Genomic DNA, 20,179 nt, shown 5'->3' on the forward strand with positions numbered 1-20,179 from the left:
AAAAAAAAAAAAAAAAAGCAATTGTTATGCTTGTGCACATGGCAGGCCAGAGGCCCAGTTGTCCCCCTTCCACTAAGGTGGTCCTCCAGTCGACCAGCATGGGCTGCACAGTAGCTCTTTTCCAGGATTCTACAGCCTGGAGTAATAAGTCATGCCAAGCTCTCTCTGCTATATCCCGAAGTCCTTGTGGGTCAGCCCCTGAGGGCCATCCAGCTTCCGTCTCCCAAAACTCAGTTCACTTCATGTCTCTCACGACAGGGAGGAGACTTACCATTCCTTGGAGACCTGAAGGGATGCCGTGAGCTTAAGAATTTTCAAGATCTTATCAATCAGTCAGCCCTTGTTCATCCCCGAGTGGATGTGTGGTGGACCTTTACGGGACACTCTGCCAAATAACGGGAGTGGCACTAGTACTTTAGTTTAATTGGCTATCCCTTTCACCCTGGCATTTCATCAACCAGAGGAAGAAAAAAAAAAAAAAGAATAAGACATCATAAAGTGAGAGAAGCCCCTTATAGGTCTTTCAACTCTCATGTCTATTTAGATGTAATTCCACAAGGAATACCAGATGAATTTAAAGCTTGAAATCAAATAGCTACAGGATTTAAGTCAATATTTTGGTAGGTGACAGTCAATAAAAATGTAGATTAGATAAACTACATCTATTAGAACCAACAGCAACGAGCTTTTTATGAGTTAGAAAGAAAAACTCATGTCGGCCTCAGACCTGAGGCTACCTGACCTGACAAAACTCTTTACACTCTGTGTGTCAGAAAGAGAAAAAATGGCAGTTGGAGTTTTAACCCAGACTGTAGGGCCCTGGCCAAGGCCAGTGGCCTAGCTCTCAAAACAACTAGATGAGGTTTCCAAAGGCTGGCCCCCATGTCCAAGGGCCCTGGCAGCAACGGCCCTGTTAGCACAAGAAGCAGATAAGCTAACTCTTAGGCAAAATCTAAACCTAAAGTCCCCGCATGTAGTGGTGATTTCAATAAATAAGAAAGGACACCATTAGCTAACGAATGCTAGACTAACTAGATACCAAAGCTTGCTCTGTGAAAATCCCCGCATAACCATTGAAGTTTGCAACACCCTAAACCCCACCACCTTACTCCTGGTATCAGAGAGCCCAGTTAAACATAACTGTGCAAAAGCACTGGACTCAGTTTATTCTAGTGGGTCCAACCGCCGAGACCATCCTTACACATCAGTAGACTGGGAGCTGTACGTGGATGGGAGCAGCTTTGCCAACCCCTGCAAAGTGACTCTGAAGAAGATGACAAGCTCCAGTCACACCCAGAAGCTGACTGGTCCACGCACAGCCGAAGCATGAGGAAACTCATTGTGGGACTCATTTTCCTTAAAATCTGGACTTTTACAGTAAGGACTTCAACTGACCTTCCTCAGACTGAGGGCTGTTCTCAGTATATACGTGAAGTCACTGAGGTAGGACAAAAGATTGCTACAGTCCTATTATTTTGTGGTTATTATAAGTGTACCAGGACTCTAAAAGAAACTTGTTTGTGTAATGCTATTCTATCCAAGGTATGCAGCCCAGGAAATAACCAACCTGATGCGTGCTATGACCCATTTTAAGGCTCCCATGATCACAGTTTTTAAAATAAAATTAAGGTCTGGTGTCCTTTTCTAGGAGACACAAGTAAAGTAACAGCTAGGACAGAAGAAAAAGGGGTCTCCAAGCATGTAAAACCCTGAAACTTAATGCTTGTGCCACTGTCAATAGCAATTGGCATAAAATAAGATGCAGTTCTTAAATTAAAAAAAAAAATAGTTTACACACCAAGAAATAAGTATATCTGCCATGAATTAAGCTCATGTACAAATGTGTGCAATTACTGGTCTTGTGTCATCTAGACCACTTAAAAAAAGGATGAAAAAAAATCCTGTTTAACTCCAAAAGGAGAAGGCAGCCCCTCCTGTATGAGTGGAAGCTGTAAGCCCTTAAAATTAATAATTATAAATCTCTTAGACCCAAGGTAAAAAAAGGAGAATATGTATCTCTAGGCATCAATAAAAAAGGACTAGCTCCTAGAATAAATATCTTAGTAAAAGAGGAGGTTCGTAAACCCTCTCTGGAACGAGTATTTCAGACTTTCTATGATAAACTAAATGTGCCAGTACCAGAGACTCCAGGAAAACCAGGAATTTGTTTTGCAACTAGCCGAGCATGTAGCCCAGTCTCTAAATGTCACTTCATGTTATGTTTGTGAAAAAACTCTAATAAGAGATCAATGGCCATAAGAATCCTGAGAATTAGTGCCTACAGACCCAGTTCCTGATGAATTCCTGCCCCCTGCCACAAAACAAAATCCCCTGATCATCTCTAGGTTCTAAAAGTCTTAATTATTAGACAATATTGCATAGCTAGGAAAAGGAAACAATTCACTCATTCTGCAAGATGACTTAGTTGTCTGGGGCAAAAACTATAATGGTTCCGCCAAAAAAAACCAAAAAACAAAAAAAAACTGCTACATGGTGGAGTTCCAGTTACACAGACAGAGATCCGTTCAGTACATTTCCAAGATCGCAGACTGTCTGGGCCCACCTGGAATTCCACCGGGACTGGACTGCCCCCACCAGGTTATACTGGATATGTAGACACAGAGCCTGTGCTAAGCTGCCTGACCAGTGCACAGGTAGTTGTGTTATTGGCACTGTTAAACCATCCTTCTTCCTACTGCCCATAAAAACAGGTGAACTCCTGGGCTTCCCTGTCTATGCTTCCCGCAGAAAACGAAATATAGCCATAGGTAATTGGAAAGATGATAAATGACCTCCTAAAAATTATACAATACTCTAGGCCTGCCACTTAGACACAAGACGGCTCATGGGGATACTGGACCCCCATTTACATGCTCAACCGAATCACACGGTTGCAAGCTGTTTTAAAAATCATCACTAATAAAACCGGTCAAGCCTTGACTATTCTGGCCTGGGAAAAAACTCAGATAAAAAATGCTATCTATCAAAATAGATTGGCTCTTGACTACTCGCTAGCAGCTGAGAAAGAGGTCTATAAGAAATTTAACCTTACTAATGACTGTCTATGCATAGATAATCAAAGGCAAGTAGTTAAAGACATAGTTCAAAATATGACAGAACTGACACATGTGCCCGTACAAGTGTAGCACGGATTCCAGCCTGAAGCCATGTTTAAAAGTTAGTTCCCAGGACTAAGAGGATTTAAAACTCTTATAATAAAAGTTGTAATAGTAGTAAGAACCTGTTTACTGCTCCCTTGTTTGCTACCTGCACTTCTTCAATGATGAAAAGCGTCATCGCTACCTTAGGTCACCGGAACACTTCAGCACAAGTGTACTATGTAAATCACAATCAGTCTATTGCACAAAAAGACATAAGTAGCAAAAATGAGAGTGAGAACTCCCACTAATAAAAAGTGAGAGTCTCAAAGGGGGGAATGAGGAAAGAGAGAGACCCTCTCATATTGTTTTATGTTGTTTTATACTCTGTACCTGTTTTAAGAAAAAAACAAGGAAGTAAAAACAAAGACAGGCAGACCGGTGCCAGGCCCGAAACCAGGCCTAAACCCAGTAGTTAAAAATCAACTCAGAAACCGATGTTATTCATAGATTCCAGACATTGTGTAGAAGAGCATCGTGAAACTCCCTGCCCTGTTCTGTTTCTCTCTGACCACCGGTGCATGCAGCCCCTGTCACGTACCCCCTGCTCGCTCAAATCAATCACGACCCTTTCATGTGAAATCTTTAGTGTTGTGAGCCCTTAAAAGGGATGGAAATTGTGCACTCAGGGAGCTCGGATTTTAAGGCAGCAGCTTGCTCATGCTCCCAGCTGAATAAAGCCCTTCCTTCTACAACTTGGCATCTGAGAGGTTTTGTCTGCAGCTCATCCTGCTACATGCCAAATGTTTCAATACTGTTTGTATTAGTAAGAAATTTAAAATCAAATATCTGTTTCAAGTACTCAACTGCACATTTTATATTTTACCTTTAAAACTCACTCTCTGCTGGGCATGGTGGCTCATGCCTGTAATCCCCGCACTTTGGAAGGCCAGGGCGGGTGGATCACCTAAGGTCAGGAGTTCAAGACCAGCCTGGCCAACATGGAGAAACCTTGTCTCTACTAAAAATACAAAAATTAGCCAGGCATGGTGGGGTACATCTGTAGTCCCAGCTACTCAGGATGCTGAGGCAGGAGAATCGCTTGAACTGGGAGGGGGAGGTTGCAGTGAGCTGAGATCCCACCACTGCTCTCCAACCTGGGTGACAGAGTGAGACTCTCAAAAAAGCAAAATGAAACTTTCTCTCATGAGCTAAGTTCTCTTAAATATTACAAGTATGTAGATTTCCAACACAGTTTGGTTCCTTTCCAAACTATCTTTACTAGGATTTCAAATTTTTAAAATATTTCTATGCTTACTTGGAAATCCTCCTGAGGCTAAGGAGATGTGTACACGTTATGAAAGCAATGACTACCTGGAACTGAAGATACAACACCAAATACTTAATTCTAAATCTTACTGCTGAGGAAGATAATGTCATCCTGCATGACTATGACTTATTATGACCAGAAATCTTTGCCAGGATATTTACTGATCTTTTTAGATTGTATTTTTTCTGAACTACTAATAAAAACTTATGTAGAGCTTTTATGTTGGAGACCCCCATTCCTCAAGGAGGAAGCTACACAATGCATTCCCTGGATTTACTTGGAACAGATTTTCTAATTCTCCTGTCTAATCACAGAACTCTACCCTCCCACCTACATTGGTCCTTTGTCTGTATGTTGAATGCAGTATTTTAGCTCTTAAGGAACATATATATATTTTCCACTAAATCTTAAAACTTCATTGGAATACCAATGAATGCCTTTTCCATCTAACTTTAAAGAACTTTGAACTTAATAGAATTTTCTATTTTTTCATGTTTTTAATACCACAAAACACTTACAGGTATTAATATCATATGTATTGGCATTTGGATATCTCTTATAGCTTTATCTGACTTGGGTTTGAAAATTATAAGGTCATTCTATTGGCATTTATTTAATTATTGGTTATGATATTTTATGTTGATTGATCCCTACAGTTTTGGCTTTTGGAAAGCCAAAAATTACTGTGTAATTTTGTCTGTAATGGCGTAAACACATGGCCATTCATTGACATAATGAATGTACTTCAAGTTTAAGAGATGTCCTGTTTCTCTTGATCATCAGGAATCTCAGAGCTGACAGCACCAGGCATGTGTATTTGTGTGTGTGTGACAGAGAGTGTGAGAGAGAGAGAGAGTGAGAGTGAGAGAGCAAGCGAGAGAGACAGAGGGAGAGAGAGGTTAAAAAAAAACCATCCCAGAACATAGTAAAGTGACAGAAACAAATTAAAGATGAAATAAATTTCATCCAAACTTTAAATATGGTCATTTTTCATCTTTGAGAAAGTTGGATAGCTTCTTCTTGGAAGATCATATTGTAGAAAGGATGGAATACCTGATTAGTACATCAACATAATTTTGAAGAAATGAAATGAATGAAGTACTTGATTTTAATGCATGATATGCAGGTGTATATAAGAACTTTGCTAATAGTTGTCTTTTTGAAACAGTAATAGATGTTTCCAGGTGTGCATTGGTATGTACGAATATCAGAGATTAAAATAGAAACGAAACAAAAAGCTGTGCTATCATTGAAAGTTTATTTGTTTAAAGACTATGTGACACTTAGGAGGCATTTTAATGCAGTATTTTATGTATGCAATTACTTACATATGGTTAAGTGTTTTTTATTTGACTTCCATAAAATTTAGATTTGTTGCCATCTTATTTTTACCGTTAATAGTTTCTGAATCTTGGAAAGGAAAGGGAAGGAATATCCAAGTATCTTAAACGGGGTTCTTTGACTTCTAATAAATAATTAAAATCTTACACATAAGGTATTTAAAGCATACAGAAGATTCTACATTTGTCCTAACAGATCACAGTGCCATGAATTAACGAACTGTTATGCCCAGACCGTTTGTTCCCCGAAGAAGACCACCAGAGTCCAGAGTCAAAGCCAAGCGGCAAGGATCTTTAATGCAAGTTCGAACTTGGTCCCTCCGTTCTACAACATACAAGAGGGCCTGGAACAATGCGCGCGCTCGCTTTTATAGCTCAAGGTAAACAGGACTTGTCAGGTTACAGAGGAACAAGGCATTTCTCTAGGCTACAGCATTACAATTGGTTTACATGTTAACGTTAAGTTATGCTTTTAGCAGCCTTCTTATTGGTTCCTGCGCTTTCACAAACGGTTGTACTCAAGGCTGTGATGTGTTTGTGTCGGGCCCAGGAAGTGGAGGCATTGCTCAAGGCTGTGATGTGTTTGTGTTCTTTCAGAACATCCCTTACATGTAAGAAAATTTTGCCACTGTGCTTTTAGTTATCTCCTCTTCTCACCTACTGTCTCCTGGAATATTCTTTGCTTTTTATTTGTAAGGGGTCTTCTTGAGCTTAAAGTTTTATTGGGCCTCACTTTTGCTGCTTTGTTCCTTCGCCAGTTCTGGGCCTTTTGCTGAGTCTACTATAGGTTGAAAAGGGAGAAAACACAACTCCAAAGCTACTGACCTGAGAGTAACAAGGTTATTGAATTTCCCTGAGTCCTGCTGAGGTCTGATCCTCTACTCTCTAAAGACCATGGCTGGGGAAGACCTAACATTCGCTCCAGGTCACATGGAGTTTTCAGTCTTTGATGATGGAAGCCTGAAATGCGGACCTTATACCCTAACCAATTCTTCATTGGCCAAACCCCCTTTCCCCACCCCCCCCAAAAAAAAAACCAAAAACAAAACAACCAAAAAACCACTGCCACCTCTTTATAACCAACCATAGTTTCCCTTTAATCCTTCAAGAAGCACTTATCTACTTAATCCGCTATCATATTGTAGTATCATGCTAAGCATGGAGTCAATATCAACAAGCAAATGGCCTCTGGCCTTTTGGAATCCACATTATCTTGGAACTGTGTGAAGATTGTCTTTGGATCACTTTGCCTTGCTGTGGTTCCCTCCACCCCCTGCATTTTGTCTTTTCTATCTCCTCCCCTATTGTTTTGTAAAGTTACATCAGGCTGTTGAGTGGTGGTGTTTTTACACCCCAGTGTCCCATAAACAAATACTTTTAATAGTCTTTTGTTGGTGCCAATTTGTAAGTGACCGTTTTATAGCCACAGTAAGTACCTGTAAAGTTGGGAGACAAAGAAAAGAGAATTATGTTGTTCTCATGCCAAGAAAGGGCAGCATTAAACTCCTCTGTAATCTCTTTTCTGCATTTGTTGACCAAGTTTTAACAAGGGTAGAAACAGAAAATAGCAGCAAAGGAAGATGTGGGATCAGAGAACAAGGACCAAAGCTGGAACCAAGTTATCACGAGGTGGGTGAATGGATGCATTCTTCCCTCAAACATCCATGTTCTTCAGCTTGTCCCACTTCACCCTTTCCAAAGGGCAGATTTTTAAACAGAAGAGAAGCAACGTTGAATAAAGAGTATATCAGAACTCTCCATAATTCGTACAACCTCTGGACAAGTTCTCAGATCTACTGGTCAGAAAACACACGGTGACATTCACTACTTTTTTGTTATTGTAAAGATTTCTGTGAGAGTGTGGGGCTCAGTCAAACTTTGTAGGGAAAAATAAGCCACAGTCACAGGGATTCATTCATTCATTCATTCACACATAGTTTTTGTTTCTATTATGCCCCACTGTCCGAGGCTCTGGGGATTAAACAGTGACCAAAAATGATAGTTGTTTAGCCTCATGGAGCTTACAGCATATTGAAGGGAACAGACAAAACTCACATAGGAATGTGCAATGTGCATACAAAAGATGCTCTGGGATAAGTGCCGTGACTGAAATGCACAGAGGGCTGACATACTGAGTTGCATGTTGTGTAAGAGAGACTTGCGTTAGGTGAGGTGTCTAGGTCAGCTGTCTCTGAGGAAATTGCATTTCAACTGCGACCTAAAAGATTACAATGAGGTCAGAGAGTGTCCTAGGCAGAGATAAGTAGAATATGTGCAAAGGCCTTGAAGCTGAAAAATTCCTAGGCTGTTTGAAAAACGGAGAGGGGCCAAGTTGCAGGTGAAACGGATGTGAGAGCGGGTCTAGTTATTTCCATTTTATTACAAACCGCACATAGGGTCTTTAAATGTTCCAGAATTGTGATTTTTTGTATTACCTGGGAGAGAATGTAATTTTGTTTTCATCAAATCTCGTTTTTATAAACAGCTTTTACATTTTGGTTTCATCTGAGAAAGCTGACCGTATAGTGCCCCCGTGTGGCCTAGTGCCTTATTACATGGTTCGTACTGTACAATCTTTGAGGCGTGATTTTAGCAAAATTCTTGTACACCTTTTTCAGTTAATCTAAGTCACCTCTAGCTGCCCTCACGCAGACTCAAATATAGAATTTTATTTATTTTTATGGTTGTTGTTGTTGTGTTTTGCTACTTTCTCACATTCCACGTGGGTGGACATGCGCTGGGAGCACAGACGCCAGTGGCCTCAGGAGCCAAGCAGATTGAGAACAAAAATGAGTGAAGCCAGACGGGATCTGAAACAATAAAAGACTCTGGGAAATTTGGAGACACAAGTTACAGAGAAAGACTTCAATTTTACGTATTTACTTTATAAATAAGTATGCCAACATAGATAGCCCTGGGGAGCATTCTATTTCTCAGGCTCTGTCTCCAGATTTCTACTTTTAGCAAATGTACATGGTTAATTTCTCAGTCAACACCACAAATGCTTTGTATCCTTTTGTACATTTTGACTATGTTAGAACTGATTATTTTGTGCATCAAATTGTCTATTTCTGTTTCTGAGTTCAACATTTTGCCACGGGTTTATTTTGGAAAATATTTCAGGAATCTTTGTTGGTCAAAACCAAGCACGCTATAGCTAGTCGTTTCTTTCCTCCTCTCCCTTCCTCTCTCTTCCTTCTTCTTTCCTAAGGCTTGAGCCATTTTTCATTAGAAGAGGTTTTTTCTTTTTCTTTTTTTGACGAATTACTGCCAGTATGCTTTATGGAATGCAGCTGTTGAACTTTATCTCCTGCATCTCTTTGCATTAAAGTAGTCCCCAAATTGTTTTCTGAGGACCTCTTCACTTTGACTGCCAGCACTGCTTGTATACCTTTTAAGTCAGAAATTGAGTGATCTGTTCAGGCCCATCTTTATTCAGTTCCTGTTTTCATATAAGGATGTTTGTGCTACATGCAATTTTGTTGACTTTTGGAGTGTAAAACTTTTGTTTGTAAATGAAGACATAGATTTACAGCTTTCCCGGTACTTGTCAGGGGCTATAATCGCAAATTCACTGCAGCTCGATACTTCTCAGACACATGGATAAGGGAAATATATTTTTAGATGGTCTGGAGGAGATGAAGCCATCCATTTTGCCATGTAATCTAAGGTTGATTTCCAGATTAAGTGAGACCATCAAAAAATGCCTAACTGGCCGGGCGTAGTGGCTCATGCCTGTAATCCCAGCACGTTGGGAGGCCGAGGTGGGTGGTGACTCCGCCAAAAAAAAAAAAAAAATCCTAACTGGACCACATCATACTGGGCCCAACACAATTGCTCCTTACTGAAATGCTTTAGCCATCATAAAACATTCTCTTTATGAGGGGCCATAGGAATTATTTTCTCTTGTTTCATATTGATATTTCTCGCAAATAACTAGACTATATTACGTATGGTTTTGTTACTGGTTATATTTTCTCCTTTCTGCATGTTAATTAGAAAACTCAAAGTGAAATTTGTGCTCTGCCCTGACTCAGCGCATGATTCATCAAAGTAGCCATTTGTTCACTGACCACGTTTCTGGCACCATCTTACTTCCCTGTTACTTTATTTCCTAAAGGTTCTTTCTCAAGCGTTTAAACATTTTATATTGCTGTATTGTGTGCATTTGCAAGCAACTTAAATGCATTTGGAACAGAAGCGATATATAAGTAACAACCATAGGATCTCTGTCAATGCTGTACTCAATTATAACAACATAATTCCTGGCTGAACAGTCCGTAACCTAAATAAGTAAGAATTAATACACCCTATAATTCCTCAAGAGCTGAAACCTCCCCCCAAATACATTTTATAAGCCATGCTAATCCTATTTCTCAGTGCACAAAGGTTGAGCTGGTGGACTAATAATTCGTTAATATTCCTCATTAAAAATATAGCTAAATAGGGAGAGAGGAGATGGAAAGAACCAAAAATATTCTTTTAAGGAAAATATTTGATCCTCTGCATCCATTTATTAAGGCTAATATTCATTCTGCATTTCTCCCTATCCATCTCATTCTATGAAAAGACCTAGCTGCACTCAACATGTGTGTGACATTAATAGGCGTTAGTGACAGAGATTGCCATCAGTGTGGACTGACAACACCGTGTGCAGGTGAGAACGAGTCTTGCTTATCACTTAGCATCTGGATCTGAGGTCGGCTTTGTCATCCTACACAGTCCTTCTGGGATTTGTGAGTGATGACAAGCCTCAGCGATAATTATATTAAAATGCTTTTAACTTAGTGTAAACATAATTTAATAAGATGTAGATGTTCCAATAGGCTAGCCTTGAATTCAGTCTTGAGACCAGAGGCAATATGCTTGTGTGCATGATGTATGCCTGGAAAGTATGTGCATTCTTTGAGCCCAGTTAATTTCTACTAAGAAGTGTGTTAGTCTCTGAGCTAATAATCTGATCTGCAGATTACTACATTTTTACTACAATAAAGAGCTCCAGGGCTTTAAAAATATCAGTAAGGTTATCTTACCTGCAATAGTAAATATTACTGAAGTTACAACTTTGGAGAAATTATATTTTTTAATGAATAGGGATATATTACACCTGTTTGTTATTAGAGTAGCCCTCAAAGTTGGTGATTTATCAGTGAGTTGCTGCCGAATAACAATAGCTTTATTGAATGTCTGCTTGACACTGCGCCTTGTATTAGAGGCTTTTCATATATTCTCTCTTTTAGTCCTCGTAAAACATTTTATGGAATGTATTGTCAGCACTTTGTGAATGAAAAGTGGAGTAAATTGTTTGCATTCCCATAGGTGGGCAGGTGTTCTATGCGAAAAAGAAGAAAATGGTTGCATTCACATCTCTTAACCTATACACACACTTCCTTTGCACAGTGGGGTTTATTAAAGCTCTGTCTTCTGCTAGAGATAGAGGAATTCTGATTGAAATCATACAATTTTAGATAAAATTAAAATTAAACTTGTATTTGTGCAACTTGAAAATTGTGAATTTTTCTTGCAGTGACAGGGAGACACACGTCATGAGCGGCACTCAGGTTTATGTTTTAGAGTAGGAAACACATAGTGATAAGGCAGGAAAATGAGTTTGTACATAAACTGCAAATATTTACTTAATATAGTAAGCAGTAAATGATTAGTCAATGGTTTTGATCATATGAATGATAATTTGAACATGGCAATATTGCAGCCCTTATGCACTGCAGATGAGATTACCGAGTGTCACACTGGTTGAAAAAACAATATGGAATTATACAATCCCTTTTAAGATGTTCACAACCTGTGATCCATCCATTTGATCCCTAAAAAGCAAGGAAGCTCAGACACATGTGCGTCAGGACACACGAGAGCACCATGGCAGCTATGTCTATGGTGACAGGGCACTGAAGATTGACAGGAGAATAAGTTAACAAATCATAGCATGTTTACAAAGGGAATACTACACAGCACTGTGAATGAGGGAACGAAACTGTGAATGTTAGCAAGATTAATCTCAGGAACCCAATGTTGAGTGAAAATGGTACACCACAGAAAGATACATACTTCTTGAGTATACCTGAATAAAGTTCAAAGCATGCAACACTAAACAACGTATTAGAGGCACATACGATGGTATAACTATTAATAAAAATAAAGAGGAATTAAAAACCACACAAGATACAGGATAATGGTAATCTGTATGGGGGAGAGAGTTGTCAGGATGAGGGACCCTCAGGGACCCTAAGGGTTTTGGCAACTTCTTATTTTGACCTAGGTGGTGTGTGTAAGGGGCCTCCTTTTCAGTTTAATCTTAGTGTCTCACATTTATCACAAACATTTTTTGTCTTTCCTTTTTTTTTTTTGAGACAGGGTTTTACTGTGCTGCCCAGGCTGGGGTGCAGTGGTGTGACCAGAGCTCACTGCTGCAGCCACGACCTCTTGGACTCAAGCAATCCTCTCACCTCAGCCTCTGGAGTAGCTGAGACCACAGGCACATGCCACCACCCCAGGCTACTTTTTTTTTTTTTTTTTTGTAGAGACACAGTTTTGCCATATTGCCTAGGCTGATGTCAAACTCCTGGGCTCAAGTGATCCATCTCCCTCAGTCTCCCAAAGTGCTGGGATTACAGGCGAGAGCCACGGAGCCTGGTCACAAGCGTTCCTTTAGTGTATATGTATTAAATACTCCAACAAGGACGAACAATGAGAAAATATTTAGGCCTTAAGTATTTTCTAAGTAATTTATATCAAAGTCTTTAGAGAAGCATCTCCTCTTAATTTATTCTTTCCACATATTCTTCTCTGAATTTAATTCATAAATGTTGTTATTTTATTTTATTTTATTTTATTTTATTTTATTTTTTGAGAAGGAGTCTCGCTCTGTCGCCCGGGCTGGAGTGCAGTGGCCAGATCTCAGCTCACTGCAAGCTCTGCCTCCCGGGTTTACACAGTTCTCCTGCCTCAGCCTCCCATGTAGCTGGGACTATAGGCGCCGCCTCCTTGCCCGGCTAGTTTTTTTTTTTTTTTTTTGTAGTTTTTAGTAGAGACAGGGTTTCACTGTGTTAGCCAGGATGATCTCGATCTCCTGACCTCGTGATCCGCCCGTCTCAGCCTCCCAAAGTGCTGGGATTACAGGCGTGAGCCACCGCGCCTGGCTAATTCATAAATGTTATTGTCCAACATTCTCTAATTTGTGCCACTTTTTCATCAAACAAGGAAGATATGTGTGTGTCCCTGCACCCTGCGTGGCTTGCTGCAAATTTTTCACTCCTGATAGTGCATAGTCCCTCTCTGGAAATCAGGTCAATTAGTAGTCTTCTGTATTTTCGCCTTCTGCCCCAGCGTATTAATGCAGTGCTGTAATACAACCCAAGCCTAGCAGAGCTCTGATGAAATGAGCACAGAATGGTTTTCTGACCGTCGTTGGTAGCTGATGCTTGCTATTCCCCAGTGTGATGCTTAATAATGAGTGTCAACTTGATTGGATTGAAAGATGCAAATATTCCTGGGTGTGTCTTTGAGGGTACTGCCAAAGGACATCAACATTTGAGTTAGTGGACTAGGAGACATAGACCCACCCTCAATCTGGGTGGCCACTGGCTAATCAGCTGCCACTGTGGCTAAGATAGAAGCAGGCAGAAGAACCTGGAAGGACTAGACTGGCTAAGTCTTCACGTCTCCATCTTTCTCCCCTGCGGGATGCTTTCTATCCTCAAACATCAGACTCCAAGTTCTTCAGCTTCTGAACTCTTGGGCTTACACCAGTGATTTGCCAGGAGCTCTCAGGTCTTCAGCCACAGACTGAAGGCTGCGCTGCACTTGTGAGGTTTTGGAACTCGAAGTGGCTTCCTGGCTCCTCAGTTTGCAGACGGCCTATTGTGGGACTTCGCCGTGCGATCATGTGAGTCAGTTCTCCTGAAGAACTCCCTTTCATGTATACATCTATCCTATTAGTCCTGTCCCTCTAGAGAACCGGGACTAATACACCCGGGTAGGAGGTACAGTTAAGGTTATAAATACCACCCGCCGGCTGGTTCTTGTGGCCACCACCTCTCTTACAGTGTTTATTTCTGCATCAGGTTCTGCAAAGGCTGTGTCCTTGCTGTGCTCTCTGTCTTCTCTCTCAATACCTGATGGCCAGAGTTGTTTCCAGATCTTCTTTGCCTTTATAAATGGCTTCCTTCCCTCCTACACCTGATTCCTTCCAACAGGGCTCAGCGGGTGAAAGGGAATCCACAAAAGTCTTCTCTAATGAATATTGCTGTGATGCTTTTTGAAATTACTGACATTCCCATCATTTTCATTAAACAGTGAAGACAGAAGATTAGAGGCAACTCTTCCTGCAGAAGAGCTCTTCCTGCCTGCCTGCCCATATTTTAAATCTGCAAACCTTGGTGATATATTGATATCCTGTGCTGAGCTTATCCTACATCATCGGATGGGTTTTCTTCTGTTCTTTCGTATTTTGTCATGTGTAGGATTATTTTTCCCTAGATGAATCTTGTACTGTTTGTTACATTTACTTGTTCTTATATATATTACCATATTGCCTAGGCTGAAAAAAATTTACTTATGCACTTATTTAGTGCCTCATTTGAAAAAAAAATAGGCCGGGCGCGGTGGCTCAAGCCTGTAATCCCAGCACTTTGGGAGGCCGAGACGGGCGGATCACGAGGTCAGGAGATCGAGACCATCCTGGCGAACACGGTGAAACCCCGTCTCTACTAAAAAATACAGAAAACTAGCAGGGCGAGGTGGCGGCGCCTGTGGTCCCAGCTCCTCGGGAGGCGGAGGCAGGAGAATGGCGGGAACCCGGGGGGCGGAGCTTGCAGGGAGCTGAGATCCGGCCACCGCACTCCAGCCTGGGTGACAGAGCGAGACTCCGTCTCAAAAAAAAAAAAAAAAAAAACACGGGAAAAAAAAAAAAAAAAAAAAAAAAAAAAAGTTTCAGTTATTGGAAACTCTAAAATACATTTTCTTCATGTCTGTTTTCTTTATTTTAAAAATGAAGTACTTTGGTATGTAACTGTGTTCATGTCACTACAGTTATAAGTTCTAGTCCAAAGCTCCTCCAAAGAACCACCTTGTCTTACACATCTCAAAGGAATTTAGCTGATGAAATAATTTGAACTAATCAAGGAAGGGATAAAATCCTACTTTTTGTAGACTTTGTTTTCACATATGTATTACACATGGACTATATTATAACAGTGTTTGCAAATATTACTTTTAAGTGTATTAATCACTGTTTCTTACAAGTAAAATGCTGAAATAAGCTTCTTGTAATGGGTGTGAATTTTTTTTTTGTGACTTGCAGAATCTTGCAGATTATTATCACAGAAAGCATGTCTGGTTCATGCAACTATTATTTTCATGCAAATTTTGTGGGTCTTTACCAATAATACATATTTGTCACCACTCTACTTGACAGCAAAGAAAAGAAAAAATAATAAACATTTGAGAAAAGATCAGGTACACTTATACTACATATGCAGCATTATCCTTTCATGTCATTAGTTGCCTTGCACTTTAAACCTGTGACAAAACATGACAAATTTTAGAAGGGAAAATATTGTAAGATAAATTATATACCTCTAAAGACTGTATTCCTATAAATTTAGTTGATAAAGCTCAGCTTATTTAGAGTTTTGAAAAGAGATATTTTCTCTTCAATGAAGAAATCTCCATAATTGAATGATCTAAATTTCAATGACAAAAGAACTATTAAAAGAAAATATTTATAGAAAATCTTTCCTTTAACGATTTTAGGTCTGAAATATGATTTAGTTTTCATGAAATGGGAATATAAATAATCATACATACTTTTACACACACTTCATACATTTAGAATTTCTCAATCTATATTAAAAACCTATATGTAAGCAACTATGTCAGAGGATATGTTAAGAGCTACAGCAGTAAGAAAAAGTCAACAACCCTTGAAATGGTGTAGGAAGGGACAGGATGTCTTCCAGGAAGAGATGCTAATTCTGCTTAAAATTAAGAGACAATGGAGTAATGAAAATCCTAACTTTACCCTGGAAATTGCAACATTTATCATCTAGCATCAAATGTGCATGCTAGGACTGACTCATGTACACATAGATGATGTCTGTTCTATAATAACGTTAATTGGTGAAATAAAATAAGGTGTTTAATTTCTAGCCAAGAAATGCTTGGTTAATCTAAATTAGTAATGTTTGCTTATGGAATTTCATACCCCAATTATTTCATGATGCTGTCCTTGATTTTTTTTTTTTTTTTTTTTGGTTAAACTGTCTGCATGATACACATTTTGCATGCAATATTATTAAAACTTAGGGTATCTCCTTATTTTCTGATTAAAGTAAAATTTCTCAGTGTTCCTGTAAGGACTTTGGCAAGTATCCTTGCTGCTTTATAAAACAAAATATAAGAACCAGAAATCTTTGTACTCTTTCACTATGTTGATGTCTTTTTATAGCAGATTTCTCAGGAATTACTGTTTGTTGTTCCAAATTGAAATTTTCTCCGCATAATCTGACATTCATATCTTCAAATCTCATGTGATAAACTGGACAATCTCTTTGTAAGTGATATTTTGTAAAGCTCATTCTGTATTTAGGACAAGTGAACACAAAGTCATCACCTTCAAAATAGCAAAGTGGTCATATCACATGTTAAATTGACTAGGGAAATTCTAAATGTTTGAAAGTGTTTAAGTCTGGATTTTTCCTCAAGAACCATAAACTTTGGTTATTTATATTTGAAAGAAACTAGTTTTATGAATTGCACTTTAATTTTGAGATAATTATATATTCCTAGGCAGTTATAAAAAATAATACAGAAATATTGTATTGTCACTTGCCTAGCTTCCCCCAGTGGTAATGTTGGCCAAACTATAGAACAATATCATAACAAAGATATTGACATTGATATAATCCATTGAACTTATTCAGGGTCAGTTTTACTTTTTACATTAAAGTACACGATTCATTTAGTTTTTGTTTTTAAAATAAAATATCTGAGGGCCAAGTCTGTTGACTTAGTTCTTTAAGTTTTACGTCTAATGCAAAGTTACTAAGACTTATAGAGCTTTGAGAAGTGCCATGTTATTTCTAGAGTTAAATTTAAATAAAACACTTAAAGTCTGAGACTATTTTCTAGTTGTAAAAGGGTTAAAACTGCATTGCAGATGTTCTTTTCTTTCATTTTAAAACCTAAACAATGTTCTATTCTTTAAAGGTAGGTCTTCATTAATAAGCAAAGATTTGCTACCACTGTGGTGAGAATAACATGTATGTATATTTTAACATTTGGATACATTCTACATGACATTTCTTTATATTTAAACTATTATTTCATATAAATATAAGTCAAAAGAGATGTTATCAGATGCTATAAAATAACTGTCTTCTATAATGTAGGATACACTAGGAAAATAGTGAATAAAATATCATGTGCTGCTTTTGGCATTAGATTTACCACACATTAAGATAAATGGGTTCATTAACTTCTTCCACCTATATTTTTTGTTCTGGAGATTAACTTCATATTACTGTGATAAGGGGCAGATTGCAATCCTGCCTTCTTGATGATATATCTTCTTGTATGAACTCTTGCTAATGTAGATTAAGTAGTCTAGCAGATACAGTACTACTCATAAAATCGCTTTTCAGAACTTCTTATAGTTTAATGAACGTTTGCCTATTTCCCAAAAATATAGTGCAAGCATACTAAATACAAAGTCAATAATCTGTACTTTATGTACCTATTATAATTGTCTAACAATGTAATTTATCTATTTGAAACTAAATTAACCAAAGATATTAACAAACATGTATGATATGGAAATTTTAGTTTTATGTCTTCATGGAAATATGTTTTCAGTCCTGTGTTTTAGTAACTGAGAGTTACATTTTTACTTGAATATTTAAATGTTATGTGTAATTACCATAATAAGGCAACCTCCATCATGAATGAGTCCGGATTCGGTGAGGTGAAATGTCTTAGTTTATGTTTGTATAAACTGTATGCAATATTGTATAAAATATTTTATCTGAATTTAGTTCTTTAGGTCAGATGGAAAAACCTCTCCTGCCCAGCCCTACCTCCAATAATTGGAAAATCTACTTACTGACATGTCAAGTCACTTTTCTTGAGGAATAAACTTCTAAAAATAGTAGTCATAGAGTGAGTTTAGACAGAAATTCAGAAACGGTCAGCTAAAGTTAACTATACCCCTGTTGTTCATTGCTATCATGGCTTTCGTTTTTCTGTCCAGCCAAAACTACTTCTAGTTTTATTCCCTCCAAGTTTAATGCCTTCTTAATTATATGGATATTGCCTGTTGTCCCTTATAAGTAGGAGCTAAACAGTGGGGACACGTGGACATAAACACAGAGATAATAGACACTGGGAAATCCAACAGGATTTGGATTATGTATTACATTATGTGCACAGGATTTCAAATTAAGTCCTATGTGCCTATCAGTGGAGATCCATAATAATTATTTCAAAAATAATTTTAAACCTGGAAGTTTGAAATGCATTTTTGGCATATTTTATCAGGAAAAGTTGTAGAGAAGAGCAGCGATTTTCTAGCTGTCCTCTTGGTGTGTTTGTTTATGGATTAGCTTGCATGAGTTGACACATCCTGTGTCAGCCCTTAAACCCTTAAGCTGAAGTTTGGGGAGGCGAGGAATCTCTGGACACATCCTTAAGATGATTGATTATTGATTTGAAAGGGGAGCTTATTAGTCTGTTCTCATGTTGCTAAGAAAGACATCCCGAGACTGGGGAATTTCTAAAGGAAAGAGGTTTAATTGACTCCCAGTTCCACAGGGCTGGGGAAGCCTCACCGTCATGGCTAAAGGCAAATGAGGGGCAAAGTCACGTCTTCCACGGCGGCAGGGCAGACGGCGTGTGCTGAGGGGCAAAGTCACGTCTTCCATGGCGGCAGGGCAGACGGCGTGTGCAGGGGTCTCCCCTTTATAGAACCATCGGATATCAGGAGACTTATTCACTCTCACGAGAATGGCGTGGAAAGTCACCACCTCCATGATTCAGTTATCTCCCACGGGCTCCCCCCACAGCCTGTGGGGGTCATGGGAGCTACAATTCCAGGTGACATTTGGGTGGGGACACAAAGCCAAGCTTATCAGGCAGACCGTATTCATCGTCACCACCATCTTTTTACTTTATTGATCTTCTTTACTAATTGCAGATTCAGAGGTTATTTGTTTCATGGCTGTTACATGTGTGATGGTGGGGAATGGGCGTCTAGTGCACCTGTCCCTCAAATAGCGAACATGATACTCGATAGGCAGTTTACTAACCCTCATTCCCCTGTAGCCCTCCCCACTTTTGGAGTCTTCAGTGTCTGGTATCTCCATCTTTATGTCCACATTCCCCTATTATTTAGTTCCTACTCGTGAGAGTGTGAAATGTTTGATTTCCTGCTTCTGGGTTTGTCCACTTAGCATAGCAGCCCCCAGCTCCATCCACGTTGCTGCAAAGGGCATGATTTTGTGATTTTTATGGCTGTGTGGTATTCCATGGTGTATATATACCACATATTTTATCCAATCAACTGTTGACCACCAACTTTTTAAAACAAACTTGATTGACTAATTGTACTGGTTGCGGTGACTCGTTCAACACTTTTGGGATTAAAAATATGTCTTCTGGCTTTGCATCCATGGATTCAACCAAGTGCTGATTGAAAATATTTGAAAAAATGAAAAACAAAAAAATGATAAAAATAATACAAATGGAAAACAATACAGTATAACAATTATATAGCATTCACATTGTGTTAAGTATTATAAAACTGCAGATAGTTTAAAGTGTACAGGAGAATGTGCATAGATTATATACACATATTACACCGTTTTATGTAAAGGACTTGAGTATGTGCAGATTCTGAGGATGGTCCTGGAACCAGTGCCCCACAGGTATCAAGGGATGACTGTATTCAGACAGTCTGAAGCAAAACATTCTTAAACAAAAATCATTAGCCCATATAATATAGTTCTAATACTAACCCTGCTTATAAAACCTTTAAATTGCATGATATTTTCTTTAAAAAATGGTGATTTTTTAAAAGGCATGGTCATGTTGGTTGTATTTAATCTTAACTACATGTTCTAAAAGGGTTAGCAAAATAAAACTGAAAAAAAAAAAAACCCCATTCACTTTTAAAATACTGAAGTTGTGTAGCCTGTTTATAGAGGAGGTTACACAAACAGAAAAGAAGGAAAGAAAGAAAAAGGTTCTTACATGTAGCGTTACACTGAAGCAATTGCCTTCAGAATACTTAGCATCCACTTACATTTGAGTCTTGTAACATTCTGAGGAACATTTATGAAGGGAGGGTTGCAGATGTTTATGGTAATTTAAGGAGGTAGAAATCTTTTTTTTTTTTTTTT

This window comes from Rhinopithecus bieti, unplaced genomic scaffold, assembly GCF_001698545.2.
Source record: "Rhinopithecus bieti isolate Rb0 unplaced genomic scaffold, ASM169854v2 scaffold_27898, whole genome shotgun sequence".
Lineage (NCBI taxonomy): Eukaryota > Metazoa > Chordata > Mammalia > Primates > Cercopithecidae > Rhinopithecus > Rhinopithecus bieti.